Source organism: Littorina saxatilis, unplaced genomic scaffold, assembly GCF_037325665.1.
Source record: "Littorina saxatilis isolate snail1 unplaced genomic scaffold, US_GU_Lsax_2.0 scaffold_476, whole genome shotgun sequence".
Taxonomy (NCBI): domain Eukaryota; kingdom Metazoa; phylum Mollusca; class Gastropoda; order Littorinimorpha; family Littorinidae; genus Littorina; species Littorina saxatilis.
In genome coordinates, this window is record NW_027127757.1 from 21191 (window position 1) to 37301 (window position 16111).

At 39.8% G+C, this 16111-nt stretch overlaps 1 long non-coding RNA gene across 1 annotated transcript; it reads left to right on the forward strand.

Annotated features, from left to right (window-relative positions):
* The first annotated feature begins 11 nt into the window (after positions 1–11).
* On the forward strand, positions 12–8490 carry LOC138956136 (uncharacterized). Its single transcript, XR_011452514.1, has 2 exons — positions 12–4657; positions 5484–8490. It is a non-coding gene; the product is annotated as an uncharacterized lncRNA (long non-coding RNA).
* Positions 8491–16111: the final 7621 nt, after the last annotated feature.

Consider the following 16111-nt stretch of genomic DNA (forward strand, 5'->3'; position numbering starts at 1 on the left):
TAATGTGTGTGTGATGCGGCTCAGAACAAGAAGAACTGAACGTGAGACGAATTAGAACAAAACAGCCGTGTCTGAGAACAAGATGGCCCTAACAGTTGGTGCTCGAGATTTAACTGGACCTAGCAGTGTGTATTGGAGGGAGACCGTACAATCATTGTGTGGGCATAGATAGGTGTGGCAGATGATGATTTTTGTTCAAGCTGACTTCTGCAAGACTTGACCTGAACAATTAGGTTGCATTCCTGCAAGAGAGTGACACAGAGAGATGTGATGTTTAAGGGCCAAGAAACAAGACTGTTTATTACGCTGGAACTGAGAGCTGGAATGCTGTGTGAAAAGTGTGAAACAAGTTGGCATATTCTGCCAGTGATAGGAACTGTGTGACTTTGGGAGATGAGAGTTTGATTCATACTGCCACACTGCAGGACAGAAAGAAGCGCTGATTATGCGTGTCGGTGTATGTGCATGCCTCCTTGTGAGCAAGCTCTCAGAATCATATACTGCCTGTCGTGTAGAAGACAATAGAACTTCATGGTCTTTGTGTGAACACTCTAACAACTCAATTCCTCTCTGTGAGAATGGACACCTAAGTGGACACAAGATGATTATTCAGACTGTTATAGCTGATGGATTCAAGTCGTGCAGCTCCATTAGAGCTGATGGAATCAAGACTGAGCTTCATATGCAAGAAAACTGAAGGGGACGTACTTAATGTTTTGCCAATGCCAGATTGGAAACTTGCTTCACATGCAAGTAAACTAAAGAGGACTCTATTTTTTGCCAATGCCGGATTAGAAACTTGCTTCACATGCAAGAAAACTGAAGAGGACTCTATTTTTTGCCAATGCCGGATTAGAAACTTGCTTCATATTCAAGAAAACTGAAGAAGACTCCATTTTAATCCTGGATTAAAAACTTGCTTCATATGCTGCAAAGCAAGAAAAAAATAAGAGGACGCCTTTTTTGTGTGCGAGGGCTGGATCGGACACTCCTACTGTGATGTGTGCTATAAACACAACAGAATCAAGTAAAGTCTTCGCAAACCCTGTGACGGATGCAGGTACTCATATTTTGCTGGTGGTCTCTTTCCTGCTCCACACGTGTAAGATGGTACCTGTGCTGTGAAGCATCGCATGTTTTTTTTACTCAAGCTGGAGTTCATTTCATGGACCGGTTCACAGTCTGGATTACATTGAACATTAATTGAAGCCAAAAGAATCGGAGCGTGATGCATTAGTGGTACATGGTTGCATAAGCCAGTGTATGTTCTGAAGATTTGTTCATAATCGGTGGACGAGTCAAGTTAATGTATGTTAATCTCAGCAAAATACGACTTTAGTTAAGTTCTTTTTTATAATGCGATTGATCTTTTCTTTCTGATGACTGGCATGATTAAAAGTGCAACTGTATTTGCCAAGCATTATTTTTTGAGCTTGTTACTTCCAAAAATATATATATGCTTTTCAATCAGTTGCAATTTGTGTTTTGAGTCAAAATGTGCAGATGAAGTTGTTCCCCTTTTTGCTGTTAATTTGTGACTTGTGTTTTGTTTTTGTTCTTGAGATGGTGTAAAAGTGATGTCACTAAATTGGTTGTAGCAATACCCTGATTGGTCAATGCTCATTTCTGTGATGTTGATGAGGTCAAATTCAACTTTTATCTGTGAGTGTAATGGGCACTACTAAAGTAGTGATGCTTTATTTAAAAGGAATTAGCAAAACATTACTCTTACATAACTGGCAATTCTGGTTTGATCTCATGTAGACCTGAGATTTTGAGAATTCATAGCTGCCAAACCCTCCCGGATTTTCCGTGAATCTCCTGAACTTTACAACTTCTCCCTGCTCATGGCTCCTGGATTTTGACTTCAGAAGGTTGGCAGTTATGAGAATTGCGGAAAACATTTTTCAAATTGACACAGCGTTCAATAGCACTAAGTTTTTGGTAAAAAGACTTTGCGTGGTCTTCACAAAGTCGACTTCGGGCTCAGTTAGGGACCGCCTTCACCCATTGCAGAAATGCCTCTTGCGACAATATCACTCTGAGTATGAGTTGAAATACCTGTAATCAAATTGGACCACATCAGTGTCCGTGACCGGTTACCAGATGTGTCAAATACCCTGATTGGTCAATGCTCATTTTGCTAAACACCTCAAGGTTTGCCTTCTAAAGCAGTTTGTTGTAACACGTGTTTTTGTTGTTGTTGTGTGTCTACATTTTACAGTGGAACCCCCCTTTTAAGACCTCCAAAAATCTGAGAAAATCGGGTCTTAAAAAGGAGGGAGTCTTAAAATGATAATTTTGCAGAGGTTATGAACAGAAAGTCTGAGAAAACAAGGTCTTAAAGAGGAGGGAGTACCCCCCGCGGGTTAGGGGGAAGAATTTACCCCATGCTCCCCAGCATGTCGTAAGAGGCGACTAACGGATTCTGTTTCTCCTTTTACCCTTGTTAAGTGTTTCTTGTATAGAATATATACCCCCCCGCGGGTTAGGGGGAAGAATTTACCCGATGCTCCCCAGCATGTCGTAAGAGGCGACAAACGGATTCTGTTTCTCCTTTTACCCTTGTTAAGTGTTTCTTGTATAGAATATATACCCCCCGCGGGTTAGGGGGAAGAATTTACCCGATGCTCCCCAGCATGTCGTAAGAGGCGACTAACGGATTCTGTTCCTCTTTTTACCCTTGTTAAGTGTTTCTTGTATAGAATATAGTCAATGTTTGTAAAGATTTTAGGCAAGCAGTATGTTAGAAATGTTAAGTCCTTTGTACTGGAAACTTGCATTCTCCCAGTAAGGTCATATATTGTACTACGTTGCAAGCCCCTGGAGCAATTTTTTTATTAGTGCTTTTGTGAACAAAAAACAATTGACAAGTGGCTCTATCCCATCTCCCCCCCTTTCCCCGTCGCGATATAACCTTCGTGGTTGAAAACGACGTTAAACACCAAATAAAGAAAGAAAGAGTAGGGAGTCTTAAATTGGAGGGGGGGGAGGGGGGGGTCTTAAAAAGGGTGGTTCCCCTCTATACACCTGTCTCTTAAGATGGCTTTCAGTCTGTCTTAGTGATGTTGTGTAAGATTGATTTCTTGATATGAAGTTATAGTCCTCTCTCAGTCACAGTGACTATAAGTACATGTATACTTTTGGTGCTTGTTTCATTTGTTACTTCAGTTTTCCTGTCATGTCTTTTTAATGTCTTTTTTTTGTTGTTGTTGACACTTTTGTTTTGTTTTGCTCTTTCATTCGACTAGAGTGATAAATGTGTTGAAAAGTCTCATGCTAGTGGACACAGAACTATTGAACAGATGTTTTTTGTTTTGACACATTTATTTCTGTTCCAAGGGTTTGCATAGTAAGTTATTTTCTCGCCCATATATTATATATATTCTGCTGTCCAACGCAAGTTCTGACCTAAGAGGACACAAAACGTCCATCATGTATTTAATTTGTTTTTTTATGAATTTACTGTGAAGGAATTTTACTTTAAACTTTTTATTTTCAGAAAAACTGTTGTTCTATCTTTGTACTGAGTTGGTATTTTCTCCACAAGCTGTATGTTTTAATAAATAAAAACGTATCGTTTGACTAGCTTTCATCCCTGCTATGACATAATACGATAACATGTTGTTCATGGTAACTTTCCGTATGGTTGTGATAATATTTTCCTGTTGATCGTATTTGACGTTTAGTATTCTCTGCACTCTTGTGTGACCTGATTAATTACTGTCTTATCGCAGCTTTTGTTGTTTCCCGTTATGTTCAAAGCAGGCTCAGACGTTATTTTTACGCATTAATTTCTCCTCCTGATTATTTGATATGAAAACAAAAGTATGTGTGACCCTCCACCACGAAATGAGTCGCATGTCACCTCGCGCGGTTCTGCGCAGGGCTTAATATAAGTCCGGGGAGTGTCTGGTAACAGTGTGAGGGTCATCTTAGTCACAGGCTTATAACTCGAACAAAGTTTTCGCTCTTTTCCAAAACGGTTTTCACCCCTGGACAGAGCATTAAAAACTCTTTTGGAAAATGTAAAAATATGAAAATCATGCAAAGGTGACATGCGACGCATTCCGTGGTGGAGGGTCACATATGTGCTTGCATGATCATTATATAGTCATACAGTGCAAGCATAGCCCACGCAAACATGTATACTGAAATGTATTCACAGACATGCATGTGCATATCCAGGTTTCCCAATTGCTTCGTTTCCGGCCGATTTATGTGGAGCACGTGATGCGCACAAAAAATATTGGCGGTCTAGAAGTGTCGTCTGCGCAATGATCGCCGCGGCGCCCGCGGCTTTCTTGACCGCCAAGGACGACCGCGCACGTTGTGATACGTCATTCGTTAGACCTCAATAGGCAGGGATATGAGTGTGCATGTGTGTTTGTGCACAGAAGCATCAACATACATGAATACAGTGGAACCCCTCTTTTAAGACCTAAAAAAATCTGAGAAAATCCGGTCTGAAAAAGGAGGGAGTCTTAAAAGGGGGATAATTTGACAGAGGTTATGAACAGAAAGTCTGAGAAAACAGGGTCTGAAAGATGAGGGAGTCTTAAAAGGGGGGTAATTTGACAGAGGTTATGAACAGAAAGTCTGAGAAAACAGGGTCTGAAAGATGAGGGAGTCTTAAAAGGGGGGTAATTTGACAGAGGTTATGCAGGCATGGGAATTGTCCGCCGAATGGCGGATTTCCGCCGAATTTTTTTTTTGTTCCGCCGAAAATGCAAAAGTGTCCGCCGAAAAAATAAAGGGGGGAGGCACACAAAAAAAGCACCGGTTACTTTGGCCTTTGCGCAAAAGCCCGCGAAAACTTTCCGTACTTTGTTCACGCACTGCTACCGCCCGCCTCAGTTATTGAACTATTATGTTTGAAAGTAAACCAGATTGCACAGATTGTGTTACAAGTTACATTTTCCTGTTTGTCTCAACAGATAAAATTTTTTACAAATTTAAACCATATATAAAACATGTAAGCAAAATTTGGTACATTTTTTTAGTAAAAACTCTGATTCTAAAAACAGAATTTAATGGCAAACTTGGAGCTCAGATGACACCAGATTGCACCATCTGGGTTCTTTGGAGAAAAAAAATTTCCGGGGGGGCATGCCCCCGGACCCCCCTAGTAAGGCTAGGCGCTTCGCGCCGTCGACTTGACGCTTCGCGTCTTCAGTTATAAATTTTCCGCCTTTTTTACAATTTTCAATTCCCATGCCTGGTTATGAACAGAAAGTCTGAGAAAACAGGGTCTGAAAGATGAGGGAGTCTTAAAAGTGGGGTACATTTACAGAGGCTATGAACAGAATGTCTGAGAAAACAGGGTCTTCTTCTTCTTCTTCTTCTGCGTTCGACGGTTGTGTCTAGGGTCGTAGTTCCGCTGCTGTCGTGAACTGGAACGTCGCTTTCAGGTCTTCTGACGTTCCCCAGAAAACAGGGTCTGAAAGATGAGGGAGTCTTAAAAGGGGGGTAATTTGACAGAGGTTATGAACAGAAAGTCTGAGAAAACAGGGTCTGAAAGATGAGGGAGTCTTAAATTGGGGGGTCTTAAAAGGGGGGTTCCACTGTACCCACTCATGAATCAATGAGCACATGCTGAATTTTCTTGCTACACACACACACACACACACGCATATGTACGCTCACACACACACAGAAAAGAAAGACTTGAAAGTCAGAAGTTACAACTCACAGTAAGTGTTGAATGAAATACTGTATGTTCCCAAATGGTAAGAATTGCATTTATGTTTATGCTGTTCACGCTGAAAAAGCGTTGTGACAGGCCAGAACAATTCTCCATATTTATTTATTTAACACTAAAAATTCTACCCCAGCTATGTTGACCAAGTTTTTTTATTTTTTTTAATTTTTTTTAATGTTTTTGTTTAGCCGAGACCAGCTGTGCTGCAGCAGGTCACTCAGAATTGTGATAACTGTGTAGAAACTGTGTATCAACATGCTGGAATGCTGGCGTTAGATCGACGTTACAGGAAGCGCCTGAAGTGACTGTGTGTACGTTACCGTATATCCGTACCAGGTCAGATAGAGCCATATTAGTACGGATATATCTGTACCTAGGAGACAATGAGTTAAAAAGTTTCTGTAAATCAGCAAGGATTCAAGTTTGTGATTCTATGACTCCTGGAGAACGGCTTTATGCACAGAAATACAGATTTGTGAATAAAGTACACAAAGATCTTACCCTTGTACATTCTCTTTAGGTACATCGTAACATATATTTACACACCTAGAATTAAGATTGATACAAATTGGCTGTACTTGAGTCTCTATCTTGCTCAAAATGTAGTATTTTGTTGATAATGAAGACTTTTGCTTTGTTGTACATTTATGTTTGTAAATCTTGTTTTCTTGTAAGCAATAATGTATTCATTTCATAAGGTCCGGTTTTGTTATTTCATTTTCATGTCATAATGTTTATTGTGATTATTGCAAAAAATGTTACGTTTGATTGACAATGACTCTTTACGTATCTTCTTTTTGCAGAAAGAACATGATGTTTATGTAACAGTAGTTTGTTTTTATTGTTTTTATTCTTATTTTTTATTTTTTTGCACTGCCAGATTATTTCTGTGATAGGATAGCAAAAAGGGAAGTGGTTGTTTTATTTTCTTTAGCATCTGACCTGAACAAAATGATATTAAAAAATGCAGAATATTTATGTTACTAAATTTGAGTGTCTGCAAGTTTAACTCTCAAAGCCTGGTCATTTTGTGTGCGTCTTTCTTTTTCCAGCAAGCTTTTAAATGTGCCGTTTAGTACAAACCGACAAGACGAGGAAGATTCAAGGCAACTAAGATTTTTTTTGATTTTACGTGTGTACTTGTGTTGTTACTTGTCATACGTGACAGATTTATTGATTCGTTGTATTTTGGCATACAAGTGCATGGGTAGTGTCTGTACACTACTGTGTTCTTTGGTTCCTTTTCTTGATATATATACATAAATAATTTAAATTGGTTCTTTAAATCAATTTTTCTGAAGACAATCTCATTCAGTTCAGGTAAAAAAAAATCTTCCACACCCCCGCCTTTGTAAGCTGAACTCACTTTTTCCAATGCTAGGCCCTGTTTACTGAATCGATTGTGCAGATTTACAGAAATAGGTGTGAGTTACATAATTAAAAATATACAATATCAATAACAACAAAATATTTTTAAACAAACACCAAGACGTCTCTTTTTGACCTTCTATTTCGAAGTGAAATCTCTGACGTCAGAAGCAAAACGAAGTTGAAAAAAAGTCATATGGTGAATTATGTTGTCCCGCCAAATTCAGTCACTTCTGCATTTCTTCCGAGGATGTGACAAAGTATTTCAAGGCATATCAGCAGTAGAAAATTAAAAGGTCACCACCAGGCTGTGCATGTATCGATATTGTATTTAATTAATTCAGAAGAAAATTCTCACTCAGCACAGAGTGCAGGCAGACCTACAGTGGTTTGTCCCCAAGTAGCAAGATGTTCTGACCTGTGTAAACGCTTGGACAGATTTATGGGTTACATAGGAAGGCTAGCACCTTTAACACATTATGTACCCCCCGCGGGTTAGGGGGAGTCCCATATTGGTTGGGACGAGAAAGAATTTACCCATGCTCCCCAGCATGTCGTAAGAGGCGACTAACAGATTCTGTTTCTCCTTTTACCCTTGTTAAGTGTTTCTTGTATAGAATATAGTCAATTTTTGTAAAGATTTTAGTCAAGCAGTATGTAAGAAAAGTCCTTTGTACTGGAAACTTGCATTCTCCCAGTAAGGTCATATATTGTACTACGTTGCAAGCCCCTGGAGCAAATTTTTGATTAGTGCTTTTGTGAACAAGAAACAATTGACAAGTGGCTCTATCCCCTCTCCCCCCTTTCCCCGTCGCGATATAACCTTCGTGGTTGAAAACGACGTTAAACACCAAATAAAGAAAAAAAGTACATTTCATGCAGTCTTTCTGTTTCTCTCTGCAGGCTTCCGTGAAGCCCCCCACCCCACCCCCACCCACATCTAACTGTTATGTTCCCACCTGCTGTGTGTCCTTTCCACCTATCTGTTCAATTTTGCTAAATAGAATTTATCATTGTTACGGTTTGAAAACAAGATCTGTTATCTTGCTTTAAATAAAAGAAGAGAGTTAAAGTCTCGAGTTTGTGTTCCTTTTTGTTATTTGCACATTTTTTGAGGTAATACAATCACTATATCACCCAGGTAATACAATCACTATATCACTCAGGTATATTATTAAGGTGTCAGTTACCCTGGTTTGTTTGTGTTGAATTCTGTATTTCTTTCTACTCAACTTATTATTTAAATAAGTTGCAGAATATGTGATGTTTTTGTCATGGGCATGTTCAGTTTTGACCTTTTCTTCTGTTTGTCCTTGTGAATGTGAAGTATTATGTGCCATGCTAAATCTTGAAGACATCTACATAAGATATGTCAATGTCAATGAATAAAAGCATCATTACCTGTGATGCCCCTGCATGTGCTGAAGAGTTTGATGTGTATGTGTGTGTGTAACAAAGAGAGAGAATGTGTTTGTGTGGCAAAGAGAGAGATAGTGAAAGTATGCATGTGTTTTGAAGTTTGTGTGTATGAGAAGGAGGAAGAGTGCGTGTAAGAGAGATACATGTGTGTGAGACCGAGAGGGAGAGAAATCATTAAGTTTTACAATGACAACGGAATCCAAAGTGTTATGACATGGATTTTAAATACCAAGAAATGATCTTAAAAGACGGCAAATATCATAATTATGTGCTTAATCAAAAATCTGAAGTTATTGAAATGTTTAATTTACAACAATACAAAGCATTACAATCACGATATTTCAACCCAAAAGGTCTGTAAAGTCGACAGTCAGACACTGGGAACGCAGAAGAAGAATTAAGAAGACAGTCAGACGAACACTATTGTCATCATTTTAACGAGTTTTCATTCATAACCAGCTGGGTAAAAAAAATAACACTGTTCCCCATGTAGCAAATCGAAGTGGTTAATAGGTTTGAACTTTCAGGCGAAACGTAGATTGTCAAAGTAAAAGCCAATGAGGCTGATTTGTTTATGTGTGGAACCATCGCGCGGACATGGATTCGCAGTGTTTCCGAGGACAACGATTGTAAGCATTCACTCTCAAAGACCCAATCAATGTTGATAATTACCACGGCAACTCATGGTTAATTTGCAACTTATCTCTGTAATCGCAAAATGCACAACGAAAAGTCATAAAACACGTAAAAGAAAATGAATATATGCCAAAAACATACGGAAATCGCAAATATGATGGCAGCTCTGTACATCAGTTTTTAGCAGGGGCGGATCAGTTGCTTTGTAAGGGGGGCTGCACTTTGAATCGAAAGTGAATGTGATGGGCGCGAAGCGCCCGAATTTGCTAGGGGGGTCCGGGGGCTGGGTGAGACATGAAGATTTGTTGGTCCAAAGAAGCAAAATGGTGCCATCTGGTGCCATTTGAACTTATAAATGGTCATAGAATCAGCTTTCCAAATTTTTTTTTTGTTTTTTTGCTGGAGGGGGGTGCACCCCCCCCCCCCCCCCCCCCTCGTCCGCCCCTGTTTAGACTGGGGGGAAAGAGATGAAGAAGTTACCTTTGACGTCACAAACAAGTGCATGTGTGTAGAGGTTACATGCCGAGTCTCAGTGATTATTAAAAATAACTAGCTCTACAAGTTTACAGAGGTAAAGAAGCAGAGGGAGGGATAAAACGTGTTATCTCGAACTATGACGCGCTTTGAGGCCGGCGGAATTGCATTCTAAAAATGAAATACGTTCAGAATAGGGATCCCCGGCCGTCTGTTATTGTGCGTATCGTGCTTTTGCTCATCCAAAATAATGACAAAAACGATGTTTGGTGGCTTTTTGGTCAGACAAGCATTTTTGGGGGTCTTCGGGGAGCCTATTGCCTTCGGTTTTCATTTTTATGAACCTCGGCCGTTGGCATTGGTCGATAAAGTTGAAACTGAAGACGATATGCCCCCCCCCCCCCCTCAGTCGGACCGTCAACAAAAAAGCTGGTCTGTCAACACATGATACAAATAATGAACTTAGCTGTGAAAATCTTCCATGTTGCTGGCAAGAACGAATGCCAATCAATGATAATAAATTAAACGTACAAATAACTTGATATTCTGTTTTTATTCTGAATTTTGGAACCGCCGTTAGCATGCTGTTTTTGGATTTCATATGTGCCATATACTTCAAGTATTTCTGTGAGTATACCTCATTGATTGGAGTGTATGTGATACAAAATAATTACACTGACACACACACACACACAAACACACACACCAGGGGCGGATCAGTTCATTTTATGGGGGGGGGTTTCCAAAAGTATATTGTGAAGATATGGGTGTGAAGGCGCGAAGCGCCGAGCTGACGGCGCAAAGCGCCTAGCTTGCCGCTAGGGGGGTATGGGGGCATGCCCCCCCCCGGAAAATTTTGAAAAAAAGGATGCAAAATGGTGCAATCTGGTGCATTCTGAGGATGATCATTACCAGTTTCAGGCAGCAGATTTTGTCACTGATTAATACCCCCAAAATTAAAAATCAACCCAAAAAAACACAAACTTTTTTTTTGGCTGGGGGGGGGGGGGGGTATTCCGGAAACCCCAGAACCTCCCCCCCCCCCCCCCCCCCCCCCGCTCGTCTGCCCCTGCACACACAGGCACACACACACATAGATCCCAACTACCAACGCAGAGAATAATAATAATGATAAATCACCCGTTTTTTAATAGCACAATTCAGTCTTGATATTTATAATTTATCTCCACTCAGTGTTTCTTGTTTTCTGTCCGGCGTACACATTGTCAGTAAAAGAAAAGTAGGATCTGTCAATAGTATCCACTCAGGCTGTTCAATATATGTACATGTATCTTATAAGCCTGACTGAATCAGTCACAGTGATCGAGTCTCCTCTCCGTCTGTATTTGCCATGAACCAAAGAAACTACAATGGGAAGAAGGATAACTTCCTCATTGGGCATGCTTAGAAATGAGAATGGCTAAATACGAGTTATTCCCCTTTTCTACATGCTGACCAGGCTGTCTCCTGCTTTGTCATGACTAGTACAGTCGATCTTTCTCATGCTGTGACTTGCTTTATTTTCACATTTTCGGTATTTAAAACAGCAAACACACACACACACACACACACACATACACTGAAGAAGTTTCCATTCTGATTCGGTTATTTTATTTGGTGCTATATGTTTGCTTCACATTGTTTATTTTACATTGCTTTAGGTATCCCAATTCGCTAAACACATCCATAATGCATGCATGGCTCATTCGAAAGAGGGCAACTGAATAACTGATGCCCAATAGCAATAAATACTGAACAACTGAACAATAAATAGCAATAAATGATGACAGCGCCAAGTTTTTAAGTACAAAGTGAAATCATGTGACTGGACAAAGGCACAATTACAAAATACAAATAAAAAAATCGAGGCTCATTTTAAATTAAGTTCTCAGCTCATGGGGAAGCATAAGGTGACCCTAGAAACCGAAATTAGGAGACCTCCCGCCCCCAGGGCAGACTAAAAAAAAAAAGGGGGGGGGGGGGGGGGGCTAATTTGTGAAAAAGTATAAAAGGAATCGAAAACTGTATACATGTATTTAGTTAATACCCCAAAAATTGTATAGTATATACAATGTCAGACCCTAAAGAAAGTTTGTTAGTCTTTGCTTAGGCAAAACAAAGCAAAATAGCCTGTTTACGGTATCCCGACCAACCCTATTTTTCTAGACCAACCCTAGACTTTTTTTTGGCATTTGGAAAAAAAGAAAAAGAAAAAAAAATCAATTTTGTTCCTGTTTTTTTGCAAAATAATTTAAAAAGATGGTTATAAAATTTTTTTAAGAAAAGCCGACCTACCGACCCTCTTTTTGTGTGCCTATGTTACTGTAAAAGGTACATCAGAAACAACACACCAGGGAGGGTCCAAAATTGTATCAAAATATAGATGGTAGGGAATTCAAAATAAAAAAGACAATAGACAAAACATGTACTTCGGCTCATAGAGCCTTCTTTAATTTTTGACTCATTAAGTCCATGCTCCGAGAGTCCTTTTTATATTTAGTCAAGTTTTGACTAAATATTTTAACGTAGAGGGGGGAATCGAGACGAGGGTCATGGTGTATGTGTGTGTGTGTGTGTCTGTGTGTCTCTGTGTGTGTGTGTAGAGCGATTCAGACTAAACTACTGGACCGATCTTTATGAAATTTGACATGAGAGTTCCTGGGTATGAAATCCCCATACGTTTTTTTCATTTTTTTGATAAATGTCTTTGATGACGTCATATCCGGCTTTTCGTGAAAGTTGAGGCGGCACTGTCACGCCCTCATTTTTCAACCAAATTGGTTGAAATTTTGGTCAAGTAATCTTCGACGAAGCCCGGGGTTCGGTATTGCATTTCAGCTTGGTGGCTTAAAAATTAATTAATGACTTTGGTCATTAAAAATCGGAAAATTGTAAAAAAAAAAAAAATTTATAAAACGATCCAAATTTACGTTTATCTTATTCTCCATCATTTGCTGATTCCAAAAACATATAAATATGTTATATTCGGATTAAAAACAAGCTCTGAAAATTAAATATATAAAAATTATTATCAAAATCAAATTGTCCAAATCAATTTAAAAACACTTTCATCTTATTCCTTGTCGGTTCCTGATTCCAAAAACATATAGATATGATATGTTTGGATTAAAAACACGCTCAGAAAGTTAAAACAAAGAGAGGTACAGAAAAGCGTGCTGTCCTTCTTAGCGCAACTACTACCCCGCTCTTCTTGTCAATTTCACTGCCTTTGCCATGAGCGGTGGCCTGACGATGCTACGAGTAAAATGGCATTGCGTTCAGTTTCATTCTGTGAGTTCGACAGCTACTTGACTAAATATTGTATTTTCGCCTTACGCGACTTGTTTTAATTTTGAATTGCCTACCATCTATTTTTTTATACAATTTTGGACCCTCTTTGTACGGAGAGAGTTGGCAATTGTTAATCACATTCTCTCATCTCATTGACTCTCCTTCAGCTCCTTGGTAACATGCGTTCCCGTCTCTGCCAGGATTGGACACAGCAGCAGATAACCGGTAAATATGTAACAGGCATAAATGGCAAAATAGCTCGCCTCGCCTGATAATATATGAGACAACTGTTCTACTACAAAGTCTTTCTTGGGAGGCTTGGCTAATTTACTCGCTCGTTTTACACGGGGTTCCATCGTTTTCTTTTCTAATCGGAAAACCTTGCTCCTCAGTTTGTTGACCTTCTGCCAAAGTTCCGCTTCACGAGGGGATGGGGAAGATGACGACTTTGATGCTTTACATCCTATGTCCTCCAGGATCGCCTGAATGTCATCTAAAAAAGAAAACACACATAAAATAACATAACCATAACAAGTTACAACCTGGAAGAAATTAAAACACATGTAATTAAATCACAAAATGAAAATAAACAATAGCGTAGGAAGGCAGGCCAGAAATGAAGTGTATTAGCAACTATGGATACGATGTGGAACAATGATGGAATTGACCTTGTTTGGTACTGAATGGGTGAGGCCATTAGAACTGTACCCACGGAATACGCGCTATATAAGCTTCATATTGATTGATTGATTGATTAGGACAACAGTACCAGGTAAACTCCTCACACACCATGCCTCTTTCTTTCTTTCTTTATTTGGTGTTTAATGTCGTTTTCAACCACGAAGCTTATATCGCGACGGGGAAGGGGGGGGGGGGGGGGAGATGGGAATAGAGCCACTTAATTGTTTCTTGTTACACCATGCCTCTAACAGGATATGTTTCCCATCTTTACGTGTTGGAACTACAGGTACAATTTCATCCATCCATGCATCCGCCCTATACAGCTTCTTCTTCTTCTTCTGCGCTCGTGGGCTGAAACTCCCACGTGCACTCATTTTTTTTGCACAAGTGGAATTTTACGTGTATGATCGTTTTTACCCCGCCATTTAGGCAGCCATACGCCGCTTTCGGAGGAAGCGTGCGGGGTATTTTTGTGTTTCTAAAACCCACCGAACTCTGACATGGATTACAGGATCTTTTTCGTGCGTACTTGGTCTTGTGCTTGCGTGTACACATGAAGGGGGATAAGTCACTAGCAGGTCTGCACATAAGTTGACCTGGGAGATCGGAAACATCTCCACACTTAACCCACCAGGCGGCCGCGACCGGGATTCGAACCCTCGACCTTCCGAGTTAATAGACCGACGTCTTACCACCCCGCCACAGCGCCCGTCACCCTATACAGCAATTATCAACTATGTAATGGATGGGTTTAAACATTTTTTGATGTCAGGGTGTTCTTCATGGTTAAAAATCTCTTACCTGGTTGAACAATTTGTGCATCAGGCGACAGGTCGGTGCTGGCTTCATTTGTAGCTACCCTTTGCGATGGTGGCTTCCTCCCACTAGCAACCTGCAAATGCACAGCTCTTTAACTGACAAACTCACAACCAACACCCAGTCACAATGAAACAATTCTCCCAATTTCATGGCATTGGTCTTAGGCCACACAAAAAAGTGTATGTTTCTCGTAAGGCAAAACAAAAAATAATCTGTTTACAGTATCCGGACCGACCCTATTTTTTTCCCACCGGCCCTAGACTTTTTTGGGGCATTAAAAAATGAAATTAAAATATTCAGATGGCTAAAATACAAAAATAAAAAGCCGACCTACCGACGCTATTTTTGGGGGGCCTATGTTACCTTAAACAGACTTTTTTTTGTGGCCTAACATGACTAAAGGTGGAGATTTTTTTTCTAAACTTTTTTTTTTTAAACCATCTTTTTAACTTATTTTGTTGAAAAACAGGAAAACAATTGATTTTCGAATACCCCTTTTATTTTTGAAAATGCAAAATAAAAGTCTAGGGTCGTCGGGAAAACATAGGTAGGGTCAGGTGACCAGAAACATACAACTTTTTTGTTGTTGACGCCGACCCTATACTTTTTTTGCCATTTGGGGCTGTTTTTTGGCAAAATAAGTTCATCATATCATCATAATCAAGACGTCGATCCAAAATAAGTAACTTTTTTTGGTTGGCCTTATCATTTTTTTGCGCTCAATGCAAACAGGCATTATTTGATGGGAACAATGCTGTTTTTTTTCAATTCTTACATCAGCCTCAAACTTGTCATTACTCAACCTGCATTTAATAGTGTGCTTCATTGGTTTGCAAAAACCTAAAACCAATAAATAAATAACCTTCGGTGGTGGATTGGGCACTGCAAACAATGTCGGGACAGCATTCCACACAAGTGATCCTCTCTGCAGGATTGTTTTACTGGTTGGCCTCAAAGTGATCAGTACAATGCTTGACTCCCTTGAGACCTTGAACATCAGCTGGCTGCAGCTTTTCAAAGTCCTCTCGCCTTGTGAATTGCATCCATATTCTGCACCTAGTTTGAAAATAAAAACAACAATGTTATTGTTAAACTAAGCAAAAAGGAAAGACAAAAAATAAATCAGATCTTCAGTCTAAATCTAACGCTCTGCCTGAACGCAAAACGGATGAGTGATGTACCTTTGTACTGTAGTTTTCCCGTAAGCAAGGTTTGATAAAGATTTCGGCAAATATGCCCACGGGTAGTTTGTCATCAAGTGTAAACTGTTGTTTTGTACTGACTGCTGACTCACACTCACAGTCGTAAGTACAGTGTACACATGCACACACAGGTACACACGCAGACACACGCGTACATAGTACAGCTAGTACAGAAATCTCAGGATGAACCGATCCATGCTATGTTTGTAATATTTCATTTGCATATTAGTTCTATAAATACTGTAGTATCATAGCAGACAAAAATGCCCAGAGACAGTTGGCTTATCTGAGTGAGTTGACTCGAGCCATTGCATTCTCATTCTGAAGAAGATAAACCTGATGAAATAATCACTGCACAACCCACCTTTTTTCTTCTTTAGGGAACTTGTGGAAAGTTTTCCCGAAGCAGCTCTGTTTGTAACGGGCGTTCTTGCAACAAAAAGCCGAGCACAATTTACCACCACCTCGCACGCGATCGGTACCTACGCGATCCGCCATTTTGTTTTCGCCGTCAGCATGT